The sequence below is a fragment of the Heptranchias perlo genome, chromosome 7 (assembly GCF_035084215.1).
Source record: "Heptranchias perlo isolate sHepPer1 chromosome 7, sHepPer1.hap1, whole genome shotgun sequence".
NCBI classification, from domain to species: domain Eukaryota; kingdom Metazoa; phylum Chordata; class Chondrichthyes; order Hexanchiformes; family Hexanchidae; genus Heptranchias; species Heptranchias perlo.
In genome coordinates, this window is record NC_090331.1 from 86,914,164 (window position 1) to 86,936,928 (window position 22,765).

The following is a 22,765-nucleotide window of genomic DNA, read 5'->3' on the forward strand; positions in this document are numbered from 1 at the left end:
CCCAGATGTTAGTAAGGAGGACCTTGCAGGGTCGACTGGGCTTGGTTTTTTGCCGTTGCCGTTGTCGTGTCCGGTGCCTAGTGGTCTGATGCCGGGTGGTCCGTCCGGTTTTATTCTTATGACTTTTCGTAGCGAGATTTTACAACTGAGTGGCTTGCTAGGCCATTTCAGAGGGCAATTAAAAATCAACCACATTGCTGTGGGTCTGGAGTCACATATAGGCCAGACCGGGTAAGGACGGCAGTTTTCCTTCCCTGAAGGACATTAGTGAACCAGATGGGTTTTTACGACAATCCGGTAGTTTCATGGCCACCATTACTGATACTAGTATTTTAATTCCAGATTTTTATTTAATTAATTGAATTTAAATTCCCCAGCTGCCGTGGTGGGATTTGAACTCATGACTCCGGATTTTAGTCCAGGCCTCTGGATTACTAGTCCAGTAACATAACCACTATGCTATCGTACCCAGTATGTATGTAGGAGTACTGCTTGAATATAGCGACTATAACTGCACAGTTTGTCATCACAGAGCATTGGAAAGCCTCCAGTGAGGCCTGCTGTCTAGCATGTTGGCTGAGGGTTATCTGGGGCTGAATGGGAAGACTCCCACGCCCCAAGTAACAGGTCTACGGTGAAAGCCGTGATAGCACCCTCATCTCTGAGTCAGAAGGCTGTGGATTCAAGTCCCACTACAGACTTGAACACAAAAACCTAGACAGATACTTCTGCAGCGTACTTCTAGGCAGTAAGGAGCTGTTTTTCGGTTGAGAGGTTAATCCGAGGCCCTGTCTGCCCTGTCAGATGGATGAAGACGATCCCATGGGACTATTTTGAAGAAGAGCTGGGGAGTTTTCCCCGGTGTCCTGGCCAATATTTATTTTACAATCAACTAAATCAGATTGGCCCAGATTTTGGGCTGAGCGGCAAATGAATGACGCCTGCCGCTCATTAGATTTGAACTTACCCACAAACTATCCACTGGTTTTGGGCGTAAACTTGCTGTAATGGGGAGCCGATAAAAGTACTGCATCCTTTACTGGGCATCTGAGAGCTGTGTGAACAAGGCAAGAAACTGTATATCTCCTTAACCAATCAGATTGAAGAATCATTAATGAGCAGCGAAGACACAGAACCAGAACGTGCCCGTTAGAATAGTAAATTCAATGTAAAATCAGTTACAGAAAGCAAAATTAAGAGTGGGTAAGAAATGAATTAAGAGATAAGAGAAAGAAAAAGTTTTTAAAAATATATATTTTTTAAATGTCCAACAGCAACTTGGATTCATACAGCGCCTTTAACGTAATAAAACTTTATTACGCACTTCACAGCAGCGTTATCAAACAAAATTTGACACTGAGCCACATAAGGAGTTATTAGGACAGGTAACCAAAAGCTTGGTAAGATTTAAGGAGGGTCTTAAAGGAGGATAGAGAGGCGGAGAGATTTAGGGAGGGAATTCCAGAGTTGAGGGCCGCCAATGGTGGAGCGATTTAAAATCAGGAATGCACAAGAGACAAGAATTGAAGGAGTGCAGAGATCTTGGAGGGTTGTAAGGCTGGAGGAGGTTACAGAGATAGGGAGGGGCGAGACCATGGAGGGATTTGAAAACAAGGATGAGAATTTTAAGATCGAGGCATTCCCGAACCGCCAGCCAATGTAGGTCAGCGAGCACATGGGTGATGGGTGAACGCGACTTGGTACGAGTTAGGGTACCGGCAGCAGAGTTTTGGATGAGCTCAAGTTTATGGAAGGTGGAAGATGGGGAGGCCAGCCAAGAAAGCATTGGAATAATCATGTCTAAAGGTAACAAAGGCAAAGATGAAGGTTTCAGCAGCAGATGAGCTGAGGCAGGGGCGGAGACGGGCGATGTTATGGAGGTAGAAGTAGGCGGTCTTGGTGATGGAGTGGGTATGTGGTCATCTCGGTCAAATAGGACGCCAAGGTTGCGACGGAGTTTGTGGTGGTGACTAAAGACAATGGCTTCGGTCTTCCCAATATTTAGTTGGAGGAAATTTTTGCTGTCAGACAAAGTGAGACAAGTCAGGGAGGGGTCGATAGCGGTGGGATAGAGCTGGGTGTCGTCAGCGTACATGTGGAACCTGACGTGTTTTCTGGTGATGTCGCCGAGGAGCAGCATGCAAATGAGAAATAGGAGACTCCAGTGGTAACGGTGCGGGAGCAGGAAGAGGAGCCATTGCTGGTGATTCTTTGGTTATGACTGAATAAATAGGAATGGAATCAGGCGAGCGCAGTCCCACCCAGCTGGACAATGGAGGAGAGGCTTTGGAGAAGGTTGGTGTGGTCAACCCTGTCAAAGGCTGCAGACAGGTCGAGAAGGATGAGGAGGGATGGTTTACTATGGTCACAGTCACCTAGGATGTCATTTGTGACTTTGATACAACAGTTAAAATGTGAAGGAATGAGACTCCACACTTGTAAAAGTACATTTTCAGTGCCGGAGAGCTGGTTTGGCAGTCATTAAGACTTACCACACTGTTATTTTGGTTAGACTAAAAAAAACTGAACGTACCTTTTTCTGGCGAAAATAATTCATTTCCAGCTGGGCATGGGAGCAACTTTGTGCTATTGCAGCCATTTGACCGGTGAGTCAGCTGGCGAGATCTCCTTCCTGCAAAGCTTCTGGACAAGCAGTGCATCTGATAGAGGAACTTCCGGATTTCCGCATTTAACTGCGCATGTGCAGTCGCCGGAAGTTTCTCTACAATTTGCACTGAAATAATAGGCTCGCCGTTTTTAGAGCACATTCTGGGCCATAATCTGGTCATTATCATGTCGCTGTTTGTGGGACCTTGCTGTCCACAAATTGGCTGCCGCATTTCCTACATTACAACAGTGACTACACTTCAAAAGTACTACGTTGGCTGTAAAGTGTTTTGGGAAGTCCAGAGGTCAATAAAGGTGCTATATACATGGTCACTCAACAGTATGCTGGAATACTGAGGAGGTGCCTGGCTTGGGGGTAGGATTGCTGATTCTGATAGAGAGGATCAAACCATTTCCAATCTACCAGCACCAGGCATGCCATCTAGGAGTCAGAGTCCCTGATTACCTCTTCATTTACCCTGCCCTGCTAAGAAAAAAGGAAGAATGTCACCAGTTGCCATTAGACAATTGACAGCTTGGGTTTGAATCCGGGCTGAATCTTTGCTCGGCAGGCACCAGGAACTTCTCATAAGCAGCAGTGGTCAGCGCAACTCATTATAAATTGTGTGCAGCGGCTACAAGTACTTTTCTTGTAAGATTTTTTTCCCCTGCCCTGTTGGTTCATGGCTAGGCCTCCACGTGGCATCTCGCAATGACCACGTCACTGAGATCAGGGAATCGCTTCCCAAAAAAAAAACCTGTACTTCATGCAGCTCCAACACAAGGAGCTTCTATAACCTCAAGTACTCGTAGTTTGTATTTAAAAACCGATTGGTTAGGCATGTAATTAACCTATTACAGTTAAGGAAAGTTTTTTTTTCTATTTTTAAAGAGCTACTTTTGACAATATTACAAAGAAAATATTCAGTGTCTTTGCTTATTGATGAATTTGCTCGTTCCATATGCAAATTTTTTACTTTTTAGTATAATAAGGACATATTACTATTACTTGAATATCCAACTCCTGTCATGTGACTGCTATAATAGTGCCAATGTTCCCTCAATTACAATGCATCATCAAACAGTACCCAGTGCAATGCTATGTAAAACCACTGGCTTTTTAAAGGCTGGCGATCGAAGAATATGGAACATTAAATGTTTAGGAAATGAACACTCCTGTTATGTACAGCAGTTGTTTATTTTTAAACAGGAGCATCCTGGGTTCTGAAGAACTCTGATTATGTACAGAGCAGTTGAATGGGATTTGTTGATTTTAGCACACACCCCTTTCTGTTCTGGCTGTGGGATCCTATCTCTACTGATGAGCTGGAAATACAGTGCAAACTTGTTGGATATTTTGCTCGAGGATTTTCAACAGGGAAGAGTTGATTGTACCCCCTCGCTTTGGCACTTTAATTGGACTGGATGGCTTGCTATGGTTGAGTCATAGTGAAAGTGTCTTGTCTCAATGTCTATCCAGAGGAACAGAGTTGCAAGGTCGAGACATTTGTGCACGTCTGGGAGAGGGGACTGCAAAAAGGAAACCACCAGTGTGCCTGCCAAAGTGAGATTTTAAAATCACTGTGGAGAGCCTTTGTTTAACAGATTTAGTTGTTATCAAAACACTTGTTTTTCTACAACGTATAATTGTTTAAAATGTAACTTCCCCTCCCACCAATTTGAAAGCATTTCACTTCTGTAACTGGGCTCGTGATTGAAAGTTAAAAGAACCCTCCGCTTGTTTTTGTTTCAATTTGCCACTCTCAGCCGTTTCTGGGTTAACTATTACCCAGGCTAGATACAGAGTGATGCTGCACTGTCATAACACTGCTGCCACCTGAAGCCTAGTCTCCAGCAGTACTGTATGTAAATGAAGTTAAAGGAGGAGAGAGGTAGAGAGATGGTCTAGGAAGGGAATTCCAGAACTTAGGGCCTAGGCAGCTGTAGGTCAGCAAGTGCAGGGGTGATGGGTGAAGATACTTGGTGCGAGTTAGGATTCGGGCAGCAGAGTTTGAGATGAGCTCAGGTTTATGGAACGTGGCAGAAAGGAGGCCGATCGGATCAACAAACACGGGATGATGGGTGAACGTGACTTGGTGCGAGTTAGGATTCGGGCAGCAAAGTTTTTGATGTCAGCTTGCCCATACAGGATCTTTGCATTGTTCACCTTGTAAGGAACTTCCCCTGATACTGAATCCAAGCCTGTCTCAAGGGTAAGTGAATATGTTAATAACACTATAAAACTCTTGACAAACAAATCATTCAATTTTGGAACAGTTCAGATCAACCTAGTGTGCAGCAGTAATGCGAGAAACAGCTAGTATTAAAGATAATGCAGTTTGCAGGGTAGAACATTATATCAAGGCATGTGATTCGTGGTACAAAAGGCTACCTTGAGGAAAGTATAAGGACTGACTTGAGATGGACTTTGGAATTGTATTCAGCTAGGAAAAGGAGGAAAGGAGACCAGCATTAAATTCTTGTTACTGCATTTTTTAATAAAAATTGAGAAACTTGAATGAAGGGCCTAGACACTACCAAGATCAAAGTGAAGGTGCGATAAATCAAAATAGTTGTTAAGTGACACCAGGCTTGGGCGTTAAAGGCCTGATGCCCTCAGAGAATCTAGAGTCTCCACAGAAATGGGAGCACAGTATACACCTTGAAATGGACTTGGGCTGTATAGAGAGGTAAGTGTTCTTGAGAACCGAAATGTTTGGCATGAAAAAGAAAGCCAAACTTTTTGAAGTTTTAACAATGGATGAGATGTGAAAATTCCATATGAGATCAAGAGATAAGTTCAAGAACGTCAATAAATGAAAGACTTGAGTGGAGGCATCAAAGGTATGAGATGGTAACTGTTGGTTGGACTTGAGATGTGAAGGTCTTCATTACCCATTGAAAGGCATGGAAGAGATCAAGGATCATCCATTGTACTGTGAGGGACGACAGCTGTGTGCAGTAAAGGCATGCTGTCTAAAGGAAATTGATGGATGTAGAGTGGAATCATTAGCAAAAAGATGAAGGCTGGGTGACAAGTGAAGAAGGTAATTGATCTGGAGAAGTTGATACAGACCAGAGCCCGAGGCTGAGTTGGACAGGAGAGGAAGGATCAAAGTGTGACTATCAACTACTGCATTGATGGAGCAATTTGAGAGGAAATTAAATAGCCATGAACATTAACTGAGACACTTTTAGGGACTGAATGGAAAAGCAAATTAGTTCCAGCTCCTGTATCTAAATAAATCTTTCATGAGATCAATATTTATTCAGTGTTCTGTGCTCATATAGAAACATAGAAAATAGGAGCAGGAGTAGGCCATTCGGCCCTTCGAGCCTGCTCCGCCATTCAATATGATCGTGGCTGATCCTCTATCTCAATACCATATTCCCACTCTCTCCCCATACCCCTTGATGCCTTCTGTGTCTAGAAATCTATCTAACTCTTTAATATATTCAGTGCCTTGGCCTCCACAGCCTTCTGTGGTAGAGAATTCCACAGGTTCACCACCCTCTGAGTAAAGACATTTCTCCTCATCTCAGTCTTAAATGTCCTGTGACTGTGACCCCTCATTCTGGACCCCTCAGCCAGGAGAAACATCCTCCCTGCATCCAGTCTGTCTAGCCCAGTCAGGATTTTATATGTTTCAATGAGATCCCCTCTCATTCTTCTAAATTCGAGTGAATACAGGCCGAGTCAACCCAACCTCTCCTTATACGACAGTCCTGCCATCCCAGGAATCAGTCTGGGGAACCTTTGCTGCACTCCCTCTATGGCACATATATCCTTCCTTAGGTAAGGAGACCAAGACTGCACACAATACTCCAGGTGTGGTCTCACCAAGGCCCTGTATAACTCCAGTAAGACATCCTTGCTCCTGTACTCAAATCCTCTTGCAATGAAGGCCGACATACCATTTGCCTTCCTAACTGCTTGCTGCACCTGCATGTTTGCTTTCAGTGACTGGTGTACAAGGACACCCAGGTCCCTTTGTACATCAACATTCCCCAATCTACCACCATTTAAATAATACTCTGCCTTTCTGTTTTTCCTTCCGAAGTGGATAACTTCACATTTATCCACATAATACTGCATCTGCCATGTATTTGCCCACTCTCTCAACTTGTCTAAATCGCCTTGAAGCCCCTTTGCATCCTCCTCACAACTCACAATCTCAACTAGTTTTGTGTCGTCAGCAAACTTGGAAATATTACATTTGGTTCCCTCATCCAAATCATTGATATATATTGTGAATATCTGGGGCCCAAGCACTGATCCCTGCAGTACCCCACCAGTCACTGCCTGCCACCCCGAAAAAGACCCATTTATTCCTACTCTGTTTCCTGTCTGTTAACCAATTTTCAATCCATGCCAGTATATTACTACCAATCCCATGTGCTTTAATTTTGCACACTAACCCTTAAATGGGACTTTAATCAAAGGCCTTCTGAAAATCCAAATAAACCACATCTACTGATTCTCCCTTATCTATTTTACCAGTTACATCCTCAAAAAACTTCAGTAGGTTTGTCAAACACGATTTCCCTCTCATAAATCCATGTTGACTTTGTCTAATCCTGTTGATATTTTCTAAGTGTCCTGTTATCACATCCTTTATAATAGACTCTAGCATTTTCCCTATTACTGATGTTAGGCTAACCGGTCTGTAGTTCCCTGTTTTCTCTCCTTTTTTAAATAGTGGGGTTACATTTGCCACCTTCCAATCTGCAGAAACTGTTCCATAATCTGTAGAATTTTGGAATATGACAACTAATGCATCCACTATTTCCATGGCTACCTCTTTTAGTACTCTGGAATGCAGATTATCAGGCCCTGGGGATTTATCAGCTTTCAGTCCCATTAATTTCTCCAGCACTATTGTTTTACTAATACTAATTTCCTTTAATTCCTCCTTCTCACTAGAACCTTGGTTCCCTAGCATTTCTGGGAAGTTATTTGAATCCTCTTCCATGAAGACAGAACCAAAGTATTTGTTTAATTGCTCTGCCATTTCCTTGTTCCCCATTATAAATTCTCCTGTTTCTGACTGTAAGGGACCTACATTTGTCTTCACTAATCTTTTTCTTTTTACATACTTGTAGAAGCTTTTACAGTCCACTTTTATGTTCCTTGCAAGTTTACTCTGATACTCTCTTTTTCCCCTCTTAATCAATCTCTTGGTCCTTTTTTGCTGAATTCTAAACTGCTCCCAATCCTCAGGCTTGCTACTTTTTCTGGCAACTTTTATATGACTCCTCTTTGGATCTAATACTATCCTTAATTTCTTTTGTTAGCCATGGTTGGGCCGCTTTTCCTTTTGTGTTTTTGCGCCCGAGAGGAATATATCATTGTTGCAATTCATGCATTCGTTCCTTAAATGTTAGCCATTGCCTATGTGGAAACTGTGTGACATTGGAAACTCTGCATCAGGTTCTAAAATGTAGTGTAGGATTGGAGAAGTTACTAAACCACTTCAACACGGGGCAAATGATCAGTGTTTGTTGCATGCACAAGATTAGTTGGCACCAGACACTCATTACTAGAAATAGAACCTGGGCCAACAGACCATATTAAGGGCTGTGCCGTAGCCTCGCAGACTGGTGACATACCTATGTCACTTTGTGTTTACAATGGTCAGCTTCAGCTCTGCTTTACTCACGATGTGACATTGTTTCGGTAATGTTTTTTTGATCTAAACATCCGGATTCATGTTTGCCTATCCAGTTTTCAAGTACAGAAGCTCTACATCTTACTAAAACGTAGCTGATTGGTTGGTTGCTAATGTGAACTTATACAGGACTGGATATTCTGGTTTTTAAAAAAAAATGCTTTGATAAGAATATAACATTGGATGTGGACCTACCCGGTAATGTTTTAAGAATTTCTTGACTAACATGCTGGAATTGTCATCCTGTGGTGTGACCTGTGATGCATTTTGGAAGGAAGAACAAGGAGACGCAATATAAACTAGATGGTACAATTTTAAAAGGGTTGCAGGAAGGGCGAGACCTGGGGGTTCACGTACACAAATCTTTGAAGGTGGCAGGACAAGTTGATATGACTTTTTAAAAAAAAACATAGAGGATTATGGGCTTTATAAATAGAGGCATAGAGCTCAAAAACAAGGACATTTTCTAAACCTTTATAAATGACTGGTTAGGCCTCAGCTGGAATATTGTGTCCAATTCTGGACACCACACTTTAAGGAGGATGTGAAGGCCTTGGAGAGGGTACAGAGGAGGTTTATTAGAATGGTACCAGGGATGAGGGACTTCAGTTATGTGGACAGACTGGAGAAGCTGGGATTGTTCTCCTTACAGCGTAGAAGATTAAGGGGAGATTTAAGAGGTTTTCTAAAATCTATGGGGTTTTGATAGAGTAAGTAAGGAGAAACTGTTTCCACTAGCAGGAGGGTCAGTAACCAGAGGACACAAGTTGAAGGTAATTGGCAAAAGAACCAGAGGGGAGTTGAGGTGACATTTTTTTACGCAACGAGTTGTTATGATCTGGAATGCCCCGAAAAGATCTGCAAGGTGGTGGAAGCAGATTCAATAGTAACTTTCGATAGGGAACTGGATATATATTTAAAAAGGAAAAATTTGCAGGGCAATGGGGAAAGAGCAGTGGAGTGGGACTAATTGGATAGCTCTTTCAAAGAGCAGGCACCATAGACCGAATGGCTTCCTTCTTTGCTCTATGATGTAAGATGTAGAGTTCCCATCTTGGGGAAAATGACAACTCACAAAGTCATCCTTTACTGTACCACTATGAATTATCCATTGTCCAAACCAGCCATGCTTGGTCTTCAAGTCAACCACTCAATTTCGTGATGGGTAGTGTCAAACATAAGAACATAAAAAAATAGGAGCAGGAGTAGACCATATGACCGCTTGAGCCTGCTCTGCCATTCAATAAGATCATGGCTGATTTTCTACCTCAACTCCACTTTCCTGCCCAGTCCCCATATCCATTGATTCCCCTAGTGTCCAAAAATCTATCGATCTCAGTCTTGAATATTCTCGATGACTGAGCATCTACAGCTTTGAAAAACCTTATACAGCATCTGGCTGTGGTAAACCTCACGCCTCAGCTTGGAGAACACAAAAATTAAAGTGATATTTTTCTTCCCTGTGTGAATTTTAAGTTGATGTGCTGTATTTGACTTTACTTGTGGGCTGAAGTGTAAATACGTCCCCAGGTTGTTGGGGCAAAGCTCAGAAAAAATTTATGGTATTGCAATATTGCCATGATCCTGATGGTCATGTTAATATATAGTAAAACTTTTTTATTTACTTAATATTTTTATAGCTATGTTGGTAAAGGTCCAGTTTGGAGTTGAGTGATAAACAATAAAGATTTACATTATGTAGTGCCTGAGTTGGTACATTAGGGGTTCAAGCCCTGCTCCAGAACTGATAGGTTAGATGAAGTAAGGAGGGAGGAAGCTCATGTGGAATATAAACGCCGGCATAGACCAGTTGGGCCAAATGGTCTGTTCCTGTGCTGTAGTTTCGATGTAACTTGAGAATGTAATCTTTAGGCTGTCATTTTACTGCCGTTCTCAGGGAGTGCTGCACTGTCAGAGATGCTATTCTTTAGGAGAGATGTCACACCATGGCCCCTTCCACCTGTTCAGGTGGATGTTCGAGATCCCATGGTACAATTCGAAGGACAGCAAGGAATTACTCGAGTGTCTTTGCCAGCATACCTCCCTCAATCAACAGCATTATCCAAGAAAAACTGATCATTCATCCAACTGCTGTTTGTTGGATCTTGCTGCATTTGCCTATGTAACAACCTCTCAAAATAATTGATTATATATGAAGCATATGTTTGAGATAAATGCAACTGGTGTAAATGTAAATCTGTGTATGTGTATGTGTGCTCCTTCAAAAATATTTAAATGTTGAGTGTTGATAATCATTTTGCAGGAACTGGCTGGGCAGGTGACTGTGCCCGACAATGCAAGGTAGCTTATATAAGCACGGATGACCCCCGAGGCATCCTTTGGTCATGTATGCATTAGCATCCACTTCCTGTTGAGTTGCGAAGCTCCTTCAAGCCGTTTTGTCTAATTCTGTCATAAGCAATCACTGTCTAAGTGCAAATATTAAAAAGAACAATATTCTTTATTGTTATGAGGGGGTCCTGATGTTGAGATTCCCACTTGTCTGGGTAAATGAAAATTGTTTCATTTTCTTATAACATGATCCTGTGCCACAATTGTAAAGATGCTTTTTGCTCTGTTGAGCCCTCATTCTACTGTCAGATTAAGTTGACTCCGGCAAGGTACTGGAGTATTACATTATATGAGGCTCAGCTCATTTTTTTCTGTCGGTATTTCTCCTCTCCTCATCAATCCTCTTCTGAAGACACCGATTTCTTATTGCGGTATGGTTCCCTGGGTGCTGAGAGCGCTCCCATCACCCTCGCTTAAATGGCAATTATTCATGCGCGAGTCATGATAAGTGTTGACAGGCTGTTTGCGTAATATTATACAGTTCCAGTGCTTTGCCTAATATATCAGACCACTTGCAGCAATCCTGGTTGTTTTTTTTTCTTCCAATCCAGACTCGACTATTCCGATGGTCTGCTGGCTGACCTCCCATCTTCCACCCAATGTAAAATTGAGGGATCATCCAAAACTATGTTGCCTGTATCCTAACTCTCACCAAACCCCGTTCATCCATCACCCCTGTACTCACTGACCTACATTTGCTCCCGGTCCAGCAACACCTCAAATTTAAAATCCTCATCCTTGTTTTTAAATCCCTCCATGGCCTCGCCCCTCCCTATCTCTGTAACCTCCTCCCCGATTTCCTTAGCCCACCATTGATGGCCGTGCATTCAGCTACCTAGGCCCCACGCTCTGGAACCTCTCCACCTCTCTCTCCTTTAAGCTGCTCTTTAAAACCTACCTCCTTGACCAAGTTTTTGTCACCTGTCCTAAAATCTCCATTTTATAAATACAAGTTGTTGTTGTAGCTGATGGAAGTCTTCTATTTTGAAATTCATAATTGTGTAGATAAAGAAGTGAATTGATCTTGCGCACTCGATACGAAATAGGTGTCTTATCGAATACAAGCTGGTTGTGACCAAGTTGTTTTCTTTGTTGCTTGCAGTGACAATTTGTTGAGTCCTTAACCAAGATTATAAAAGCAGTGTGTTTATCCAAGTGGAATAGTGGAGAGTGCTGTTAAGTTTTCAAGGTGTAGTTACAGTGGCTCTAAACTGCCACTTCTAAAGTAATCACTGTGTTTGTAAAACCCTGCATGACTGAGCTTGATAAATGGTTGGAGGCTGAATGCAAGTTCACGCCTTTGATTGGTCATATGATGAGTTTCTGATCTTAATGGAGCTGTTGGAGGGGTTTCCAAGGAAGGTGTAGTCTGCCCTTACTGGTACCACTTGGTAGCTGGTTACAGTGAAAGAACGACTTGCATTTATATAGTGCTTTTCACGACCTCAGGGCGTCCCGAAGCGCTTTACAACCAATTGAAGTATTTTTGAAGTGTAGTCACTGTTGTAATGTAGGAAACACAGCAGCCAATTTGCATACAGCAAGCTCCCACAAACAGCAATGTGACAATGACCAGATAATCTGTTTTTAGTGGTGTTGGTTGAGTGATAAATATTGGCCAGGACACCAGGGATAACTCACCTGCTCTTCTTTTACATCCACCTAAGAGGGTAGACGGGGCCTCGGTTTTAATGTCTTATCCAAAAGATTACACCTCTAACAATGCAGCAACTCCCTCAGTACTGCACTGGAGTGTCAGGCTCGATTTTGAACTCATTTCTTTGGAGTGGGACTTGACTCAGTGCAGCATTGGCAGAGGCCTGAACCCACCCCCAGGGCTTTTGAACTGATATGTGGCATGAGGAGACCTCAGGTCTTTTTTTATTTTGTTGGAAACTGCTTATGGATTTGGTCTAGTGCCACCAGGTCTTGATATTTGGAATTCATGCAGTCGGTGGCATCACCAAAGTAACTGGTCGGATTCACTAAGGCTGGTCCCCTGGAAGACCTAGCAAAAATGACTTGGAAAAATAAAGTTCTCGGGGGGTTGAGCGGACATGGTTGCGACTAAATATAAACACTGGTATACGAAATCAAGAGCAGAATTTGGTAATGGACTAGTGTGGGTGAATGTTTGATGGCAAAAGATCTGATGAACTTATTGAATGCATCTAGACACAGTACACGCTCACTGCACTCGAGCATGGTTGTGCAGGCAACTTGCAGCAGCTGCATATGTTAACTTGGCCCTCTTTTGAAACCATAAATACCTAATCAATTTTGCATGGTTTTTAAGTTTTTGAAAATCCTTTTTTGGATGAGAAATGTCTCAGCTACCTGGGTTAGAGGCTGCCACTGGCTTTGGCTAGTACCATTGCCCTTTTCCAAGCTGGCTTACACATGTGACTTTGTGATTATATATGGAAGGATAAAGTATGTGTTTGGTTTCAGTAGCTAGCAGACCAGTTGAGCAGCTGCTGGCTAGTGGTTGATGTGCAGTATGGGGAGACCTGAATAAAGAAGAACAACCTTGCATTTGTATTGCACCTTTCACAACTTCAGAATGTCCCAAATGAATTGCTTTTGAAGTGTAGGCAAATGAGCCAGCCAATATGAGCATAGCAAGGCTCCTTAAACAATAATGAGGTAAATGACCAGTTAACCTGTTGGAGGTGTCGAATAGGGATGTGTTCATCGGGACACCAGGAAAGCTTCCCTGCTCCTCTACAAATGGTGCGATGAGATTTTTCTTACATCCACCTTAGAGGGCAGAAGGGGCCTTGGTTTAGCGTATTGCACTTAAGTGCCAGCCTAGATTATGTGCCCAAGTACCAGAGGCTTGAGCCCATGGCCTTATAACTTGGAGGTAAGAGTGCTACCACTGAGCAAAGGCTGCCACTTGGAAGAAGCCTTCACTTCAAGATCTTATTCTGTATTATAAATGGATTGCTGCTTATTTTGATTTTGGACCTAATAAAGCTCAACTGTCTAGAAAATCTGACAATAAAATGGAGGTAATGACTGCATTATGATCCCGTTTATAGATTGTTACAAGACTGCATCATACGCGAGATGCTCTGTTCCTGTAGGGTGCACCAGCTAGTAGGTCAGTTCAAAGATGACTGCAGAATTTATAAATAAATAATGCCCGTAATTATATAACAATATGTCTCTAATTTTTTCATACAATGAATTACTTTGAAGTGCAGTGACTGTTATGTAGGCAAACATGGCAGCCATTTTGCACTGACAATGACCCACAAACAATAATATGAATGTCCAGTCTGTTGGTGTTGATTGAGGGAGGGCTGTTGGCCTGGGCACTGGGAGAACTCCTAACTCTTTTTGAATAGTGCCACCAGAATGGGAGGCTGTTTAACATCTCACCCAAATGATGGCACCTCCAGCAATGAAGTATACTCACTCGATTACCAGCCTAGATTATGAACTCAAACAATTTAGCTCAAAACCACAACATGTTTGCTGTAAGGTGAGAGTATCTATTTGCGTGTTTGGTAGTCGCGGGCGGCTTTAATATTCTCTCTCTCTCTCTCTCTCTGTGCCATTTTGGGTTTCTTTCTGCCTGTCTGTGTAATTGACACAATGTATATCCAGTGTACTGGGACGTGCTGTTCTCCGTGACTGGCCTGTTTGAATAACAACGACACCTTTTGATTGGTGTGATGCTGTCCCAGCCTAGTATAAGATATGCGATTTGAGAACCTTTTCACTCATTCATCTGACGAAGGGGATAATCTCCGAAAGCTTGTGATTTTAAAATAAATTTGTTGGACTATAACCTGGTGTTGTAAGATTCCTTACATTTGTCCACCCCAGTCCATCACCGGCATCTCCACATCATATCATTCCTAGTCTTGAGTGAACAGGTAGGGAACCTGTTCCCAGATCTCTTCCAGTGCTGGTCTTGAGTTGGTTCTTAGAAAGGGTGTGAGAGTGGCTCTGTAAACGACTTGACCCCTTTTTTTTTTATTTGTTCATGGGATGTGGGCGTAGCTGGCAAGGCCAGCATTTATTGCACATCCCTAATTTCCCTTGAGAAGGTGGTGATGAGCCGCCTTGAACCGCTGCAGTCCGTGTGGTGAAGGTTCTCCCACAGTGCTGTTAGGAAGGGAGTTCCAGGATTTTGACCCAGCGACGACGAAGGAACGGCGATATATTTCCAAGTCAGGATGGTGTGTGACTTGGAGGGGAACGTGCAGGTTGTGGGTGTTCCTGTGTGCCTGCTGCCCTTTTCCTTCTAGGTGGTAGAGGTCGTGGGTTTGGGTGTTACTGTCGAAGAACCCTTGGCGAGTTGCTGCAGTGCATCCTGTAGATGGTACACACTGCAGCCACGGTGCGCCGGTGGTGAAGGAAGTCAATGTTTAGGGTGGTAGATGGGGTGCCAATCAAGCAGGCTGCTTTGTCCTGGATGGTGTCGAGTTTCCTGAGTGTTGTTAGAGCTGCACTCATCCAGGCAAGTGGAGAGTATTCCATCACCCTACTGACCTGTGCCTTGTAGATGGTGGTAAGGCTTTGGGGAGTCAGGAGGTGAGTCACTTGCCGCAGAATACCCAGCGTCTGACCTGCTCTTGTAGCCACAGTATTTATATGGCTGGTCCAGTTTAATTTCTGGTCAGTGGTGACCCCCCCCAAGGATGTTGATGGTGGGTGATTCGGCGATGGTATCCCGTTGAATGTCATGGGGAGGTGGTTGGACTCTCTCTTGTTGGAGATGGTCATTACCTGGCACTTGCCTGGCGCGAATGTTACTTGCCACTTATGAGCCCAAGCCTGGATGTTGTCCAGGCCTGCTGCATGCGGGCACGGACTGCTTCATTATCTGAGGGGTTGCGAATGGAACTGAACACTGTGCAATCATCAGCAAACATCCCCACTTCTGACCTTATGATGGAGGGAAGGTCATTGATGAAGCAGCTGAAGATGGTTGTGCCTAGGAACTCCTGCAGCAATGTCCTGGGGCTGAGATGATTGGCCTGCAACAACCACTACCATCTTCCTTTGTGCTAGGTACGACTCCAGCCACTGGAGAGTTTTCCCCGATTCCCATTGACTTCAATTTTACTAGGGCTCCTTGGTGCCACACTCGGTCAAATGTTGCCGCAATGTCAAGGGCAGTCACTCTCGCCTCACCTCTGGAATTCAGCTCTTTTTGTCCATGTTTGGACCAAGGCTGTAATGAGATCTGGAGCCGAGTGGTCCTGACAGAACCCAAACTGAGCATCGGTGAGCAGGTTATTGGTGAGTAAGTGCCGCTTGATAGCACTGTTGACGACACCTTCCATCACTTTGCTGTTGGTTGAGAGTAGGCTGATGGGGCGGTAATTGGCTGGATTGGATTTGTTCTGCTTTTTGTGGACAGGACATACCTGGGCAATTTTCCACATTGTCGGGTAGATGCAAGTGTTGTAGCTGTACTGGAACAGTTTGGTTAGAGGCGTGGCTAGCTCTGGAGCACAAGACTTCAGCACTACAGCCGGGATGTTGTCGGGGCCCATGGCCTTTGTTGTATCCAGTGCACTCGGCCATTTCTTGATATCACGTGGAGTGAATCGAATTGGTTGAAGACTGGCTTCTGTGATGGTGGGGATATCGGGAGAAGACAGAGATGGATCATCCACTCGGCACTTCTGGCTGAAGATGGTTGCAAACACTTCAGCCTTGTCTTTTGCACTCATGTGCTGGACTCTTCCCTCGTTGAGAATGGGGATGTTTACAGAGCCTCCTCCCGTTAGTTGTTTAATTGTCCACCACCATTCATGACTGGATGTGGCAGGACTGCAGAGCTTTGATCTGATCCGTTGGTTGTGGAATCGCTAAGCTCTGTCTATAGCATGTTGTTTCCACTGTTTGGTCCTGTATTGTAGCTTCACCAGGTTGGCACCTCATTTTTAGGTACGCCTGGTGCTGCTCCTGGCATGCTTTTCTACACTCCTCACTGAACCAGGGTTGATCCCCTGGCTTGTTGGTAATGGTAGAGTGAGAAATATGCCGGGCCATGAGATGACAGTGCTGGAATACAATTCTGCTGCTGATGGCCCACAGCCCCTCACGGATGCCCAGTTTTGAGCTGCTAGATCTGAATCTATCCCATATAGCACGGTGGTAGTGCCACACAACACGTTGGATGGTGTCCTCAGTATGCAGATGGGACTTTGTCTCCACAAGGACTGTGCGGTGGTCACTCCTGCCAATACTGTCATGGACAGATGCATCTGCGACAGGTAGATTGGTGAGGACGAGATCAAGATGGTTTTTCCCTCTTGTCGATTTGCTCACCACCTGCCGCAGGCCCAGTCTGGCAGGACTCGGCCAGCTCGGTCAGTAGTGGTGCTACCAAGCCACTCTTGGTGATGGACATAGAAGTCCCCCACCCAGAGTACACTGCTACCCTCATTGCTTCCTCCAGGTGGTGCTGAACATGGAGGACTGATTCTTCATCTGAGGGAGGGCGGTAGGTGGTAATCAGCAGAAGGTTTCCTTGCCCATGTTTGACCTGATGCCATGAGATTTCATGGGGTCCAGAGTCAATGTTGAGGACTCCCAGGGCCACTCCCTCCTGACTGTATATCACGGTACCGCCACCTCTGGTCCCACCTGCAGGACAGACCCACGGACGGTGATGGAAGAGTCTGGGACGTTGGTTGAAAGGTATGATTCTGAGTGTTGGCTATGTCAGGCTGTTGTTTGACTAGTCTGTGGGACAGCTCTATCAATTTTGGCACAAGTCCCCAGATGTTAGTGAGGAGGACTTTGCAGGGTCGACTCGGCTTGGTTTGCCTTTGTCGTGTCCGGTGCCTCGTGGTCCGATGCCGGGTGGTTTTATTCTTATGACTTTTTGTAGCGAAATTGTACAACTGAGTGGCTTGCTAGGTGATTTTAGAGGGCAATTAAGAATCGACCACATTGTTGTGGGTCTGGAGTCACATATAGGCCAGACCGGGTAAGGACGGCAGGTTTTCTTCCCTAAAGAAGGGCCTTAGTGAACCAGATGGGTTTTTAACGACAATCCGGTGGTTTCATGGCCACCATTACTGATACTAGTTTTTTTTATTCCAGATTTTATTTAATTAATTGAATTTAAATTTCCCACTTGGCAGGATTTCAACTCATGACTCCAGATTATTAGGCCAGACCTCTGGATTACTAGTCCAGTAACATAACCACTATGCTACTGTACCCTCCACTCTCTACTCCCTCGCTGGAATGACCAAGAATAGATAATTTGACATTTGATGAAACTTTGGACACTCCAGCTCTGGGCTTTTAAGACTTTGGCCAATGAGCCCCTCTAATCTGGACCATGAAATCCAGGCAACTGGGTTTTTAATTTGTCTTATTTGGCAGCAGGCCTCGTCAATGGGTAAGTCCTAACCAGAACACCCATGTTCTATTGTGATCTGTAGTGTAAATTAATATTAACATTCTTCTAAACTCTATACTGTGAGGCTCTATGGCAAGCATTAAAGTGGCCCATGAAGACAAAAAAACATGGACACTTCTGCTCTAGTATGGCCACTGGTATATGAAGTTGCTTGGCCTACAGCTGCTAAAGATGTATAAAGGGAGCAGGGCAGTGTGGTTAGCTTGGATCGCTGTAGTGAAAAGCTGCCACAGACACGATAGGCCGACTGGTCTTGTCTTTTGTAAACTTCGATGGGTCTAAGATTTTTGAGTCGTTTTCAATATGCATCTTAAGTATGACTTGCTTGAAATGTAAATTGGCATCCAGTCTAGTGAATTCTTTTTTCCAGTTTAGTTGAAAAGGTGTGGATCTATCTCAAATGGTAATGATAGAATTGTAATATAATGTGAGCAGCACTCAGCCTGAACTGACTGACATGACCTGGGAATTTGGAAACTTTCTTCTCCAGGTGAGGGAAAAGAATCATATTTTAGTGTCTACCATCATGAGGACTGGCAAATGGGGACCCTGTTTGTTGAATGACGGGATATATGGAGAGTCTGAAAATCTAATAGAATAAATCTTAAGTTGTTTTTGCCTTGCTCCAAAATCATTACTAGTCTCCCTGATGATTCATAGTATTTCTAGGACCATCATTAAAATTAATTTTATTTGAGGGGATAGTTTCCCTAAGCTATTCTCTCCTTTTCCAATCCATCTCAAGACCAGCTGGAATGATTGTCTCACTAGCTCACAACCTCATCTCGTTACTGTGGTGTAGGCAGTTCAGGAAATGAGGTCAGGCTATTGCTGAGCAGGAACTTACAGCTGCTACCACAGCCCATCTGCCTAACCACAGTGCAGGCAGTGTAGCAGGACTGCTAGTTTTATAAAAAGAAAAGGCTGCATATAGTGGCACCACAAGTCCCGGCCAGAATGGAGATGATTTGGTAATTCTCCCATCAATCACGCCTGGAGACCGCACTGCTGTAAGTGACTGGGATTGATTTTATGCACATAATTTTTCTGTAACTATCTTCCACTCGCTGCATTTTGCTGGAGAAATAATCCTGCTTTTATAGGGAGGCTCTGTTGTGGTTTTGGTCGTGAGTTCTGTTTGCTGTAGTGCATACAAACTCTGTTTATATAGACTTTGTTTGCTGTAAGTCCCACCTCGCCTCCAACTCATTGGCTGACCCAGTGGTGTCAATACCCACTCCGAAAAAATAAATCCCTCTTGTTTTGTAACTAGCATATTAGCAGTAAAATGGTACCGATTCTAGCACAGCAGTGCCCAAAGTACGTATTTGAATTTGACAGTGACGCCTGGTTTTCTGATGGTCGCTATATAGTGTAGGTATCAGCAACTCCTAATGTGTAGTAGGGCAAAATTTCACTGTTTTTAATCAGATTTGTCCAAGTAAATCGTTTCTACATGATTTATGTTAATGAAGCATTTGATAAAGTACCACATCGTAGGCTTATCAAGATTGAGGCCCATGGAATAAAGGGGGCAGTAGCAACATGGATATAGAATTGGCTACGGGACAGGAAACAGAGTCGTGGTGACCGGTTGTTTTTCGAACTGGAGGGAGGTGTGCAGTGGTGATCCCTGGGGGTCAGTGCTGGGACCACTGCTTTTCTTGATGTATATTAATGACTTGGATTTGGGTGTACAGGGCACAATTTCAAAATTTGCAGATGAGACAAGGCTAGCAAACAGTGAGGAGATAGTGATAGACTTCAAGAGGATATAGAAAGGCTGGTGGCATGGGCGGACACGAGGCAGATGAAATTAAACGCAGAAAAGTGTGAAGTGATACTTTTCGGTAGGAAGAATGAGGCGAGACAATATAAGCTAGAGGGCACAACTCTAAAAGGGGTACAGGAACAGAGATCTGGGGGTAAATATGCACAAAACGTTAAAGGGCAGGTTGAGAAAGCAGTTTAAAAAAAATACGAGATCCTGGGCTTTATAAATAGAAGCATAGAGTACAAAAGTATGGAAGTCATGATGAACCTTTTATAAAACACTGGTTTGGCCACAACTAGAGTATTGTGTCCAGTTCTGGGCACCGTACTTCAGGAAAGATGTGAAGGCATTAGAGAGGGTGCAGAAGAGATTTACTAGAATGATTCCAGGGATGAGGGACTTTAGTTACATGGATAGACTGGAGAAGCTGGGGTTGTTCTCCTTGGAATAGAGATTGTTGCGAGAAGATTTGATAGAGGAATTCAAAATCATGAAGGCTCTAGACAGGTAGATAGAGAGAAACTGTTCCCATTGGTGGAAGGGTCAAGAACTAGAGGACAATTGGCAAAAGAAGGTGACACGGGGAATAACTTTTTTACACAGCGAGTGGTTAGGATCTGGAATGCACTGCCTGAGGGGGTAGTGGAGGCAGATTCAATCATGGCCTTCAAAAGGGAATTGGATAAGTACTTGAAAGGAAAGAAATTGCAGAGCTACGGGGAAAGGGTGGGGGAGTGGGACTAGCTGGATTGCTCACATAGAGCCAGCATGGACTCGATGGGCCGAATGGCCTCCTTCCATACTGTAACCTTTCTATGATGTTAGGCCATGTACCATAATGACTAAAATTAATCAGGTAAATGGAATTCAGCCAGGACCTATCCTAAACGTGCATTTTGTTAAGATGGGTGTTGCATACATTTTTGAGGTGTGTGTATATATGCAAATATGGGGGCTTTCACAAAAGAATGCAAGTCAGGGGCAAAAATGGTCATAATCAAACATTAAAGTTTGGTCAGACGCCTGAAGTTTCATCTGCTAACCACGCACATGAACATATATATTACTGCAATGCATCTGTCATCCATTTCAGAATGTAGGCGTTGATCCAGCGGTGGCCCTTCGTCTTCTGATGAAATTCTGACTATGTATAAACTCAAAACTAGGTACTTGAAATGCATTTACGTGGCAATATTTTGAACCACCAATTTTTAGATATCTTTCCTCCCTCCCCCTCCCCCTCCCACTCCCAGCTCCCCAGGGAGCCAGCCAGCAAACCACCAGTTTGTCACAGTAACACTTCAGCCGCGTGGAGATCCGAGAGCTCTTATCAAGCTTCTCCTACTCCTTGATCCCTGCATTCACCTCCAAGCCTCATCTTAGCCATGAGTTTGATTTCCCAATAAAACAAAGAAAAGAAACAGTTAACTGGAGTTTACAAATAGTGATTTGATCTGTTCTTGAGACCAAGATGCATGTATTGAAATTACAAACAAACCCACTTCAAAAGAACAGCAAAAGGGAATGCTATAAAAACAGAAAATGCTGGAGAAGCTCAGCATGTCAGGCAGCATCTGTGGAGCAAGCAACAGAGTTAATATTTCAGGTCGAAGACCTTTCGTCAGAACTGGAAGATGTTAAGAGTTAAAAGTTTTTAAGCAAGTACAGAGCCAGGGAAATGGAGGGATGGAAAGAACAAAAGGGAAGGTCTGTGATCGGGTAGAGGGCATAGAGATTAAATGACAAAAGGGATGATAGTGCAAGGCAAGGAAGGAGATAATGGGACAGGTTAACGAATGATTGGTCAGGAGTAGCTGTAAATGGCAACATCAGAATTATTACCAGCATTCACTATCTGAAAAAAATGGGAGCAATGGTTATGATCTGAAGTTGTTGAAATCAATGTTGAGTCTGGAAGGTTGTAAAGTGCCTAAACGAAAGATGAGGTGCTGTTCCTTGAGCTTCCGTGGAGTTTCGTTGGAACAGTGTAAGAGGCTGAGGACATGGAGGTCAGAGTGGGGTGGGACGGGGAATTAAAACGGCAAGCAACCAGCAGGTCAGGGTCACACTTGCAGACAGAGTGGAGGTGTTCAGCAAAGCAGTCGCCCAGTCTGGAGGTCTCAAGGAAGAGCAGAGTGAATACGGTATACTAAATTGAAAGAAGTACAAGTAAACTGCTGTTTCACCTGGAAGGAGTTCTCATGTTGCCATTTACAGCTTCTCCTGGCCAATCTTTTATTTCTTAATCTGTCCCATTACCACCTCCTTGCCTTGCACCATCATCCCTTTTTGACATTTAATCTCTCTTGCCCCCTACCCTATCACAGACCTTCCCTTTATGTCCTTTCCTTCCCCCCCCTCCCCCCCCCCCCCCCCCCCCCCCTTTTCCTGGCTCTGTACTTGCTTAAAAACTCTAACATATGAACGTACGAATTAAGAGCAGGAGTGGGCCATTCGGCCCCTCGAGCCTGCTCTGCCATTTGGTAAGATCGTGGCTGATCTGATTGTGACCTCAACCCTACTTTCCTGTCTAACTACTATAACCTTTGACTCCCTTGTTAATCAGGAATCTATCTAACTCAGCCTTAAAAATATTCAATGACCCTGCCTCCACTGCTCTCTGGGGAAGGGAGTTCCTCAGACTCATGACCCCTCCAGTTCTGACCATCTTCCAGTTCTGACGAAAAGTCTTCGACCTGAAACGTTAACTGTTTCTTTCTCCACAGATGCTGCCTGACTTGCTGAGCTTCTCCAGCATTTTCTGTGTTTATTTCAGATTTCCAGCATCCGCAATATTTTGCTTTTAAAAAGGGAATGCTAAGTTGGAATCATCAATAATTTAATACATTTCAGGATTGATCTTAGGAACATAGGAATTGCTAGATGAGAAAAGACCAAGGTCCATCTAGTTCACCATCTATCATCCTGCTAGTCGCATGATACAATGATAATGGAGTTGTT

The 22,765-nt window shown here is 43.8% G+C and overlaps 1 protein-coding gene across 5 annotated transcripts in view; it reads left to right on the forward strand.

Moving 5' to 3' along the window:
* Positions 1-22,765, forward strand: part of trak2 (trafficking protein, kinesin binding 2) — a 105,130-nt gene that overhangs the window by 13,964 nt on the left and 68,401 nt on the right. The gene's annotated exons all lie outside the window — the stretch shown is intronic.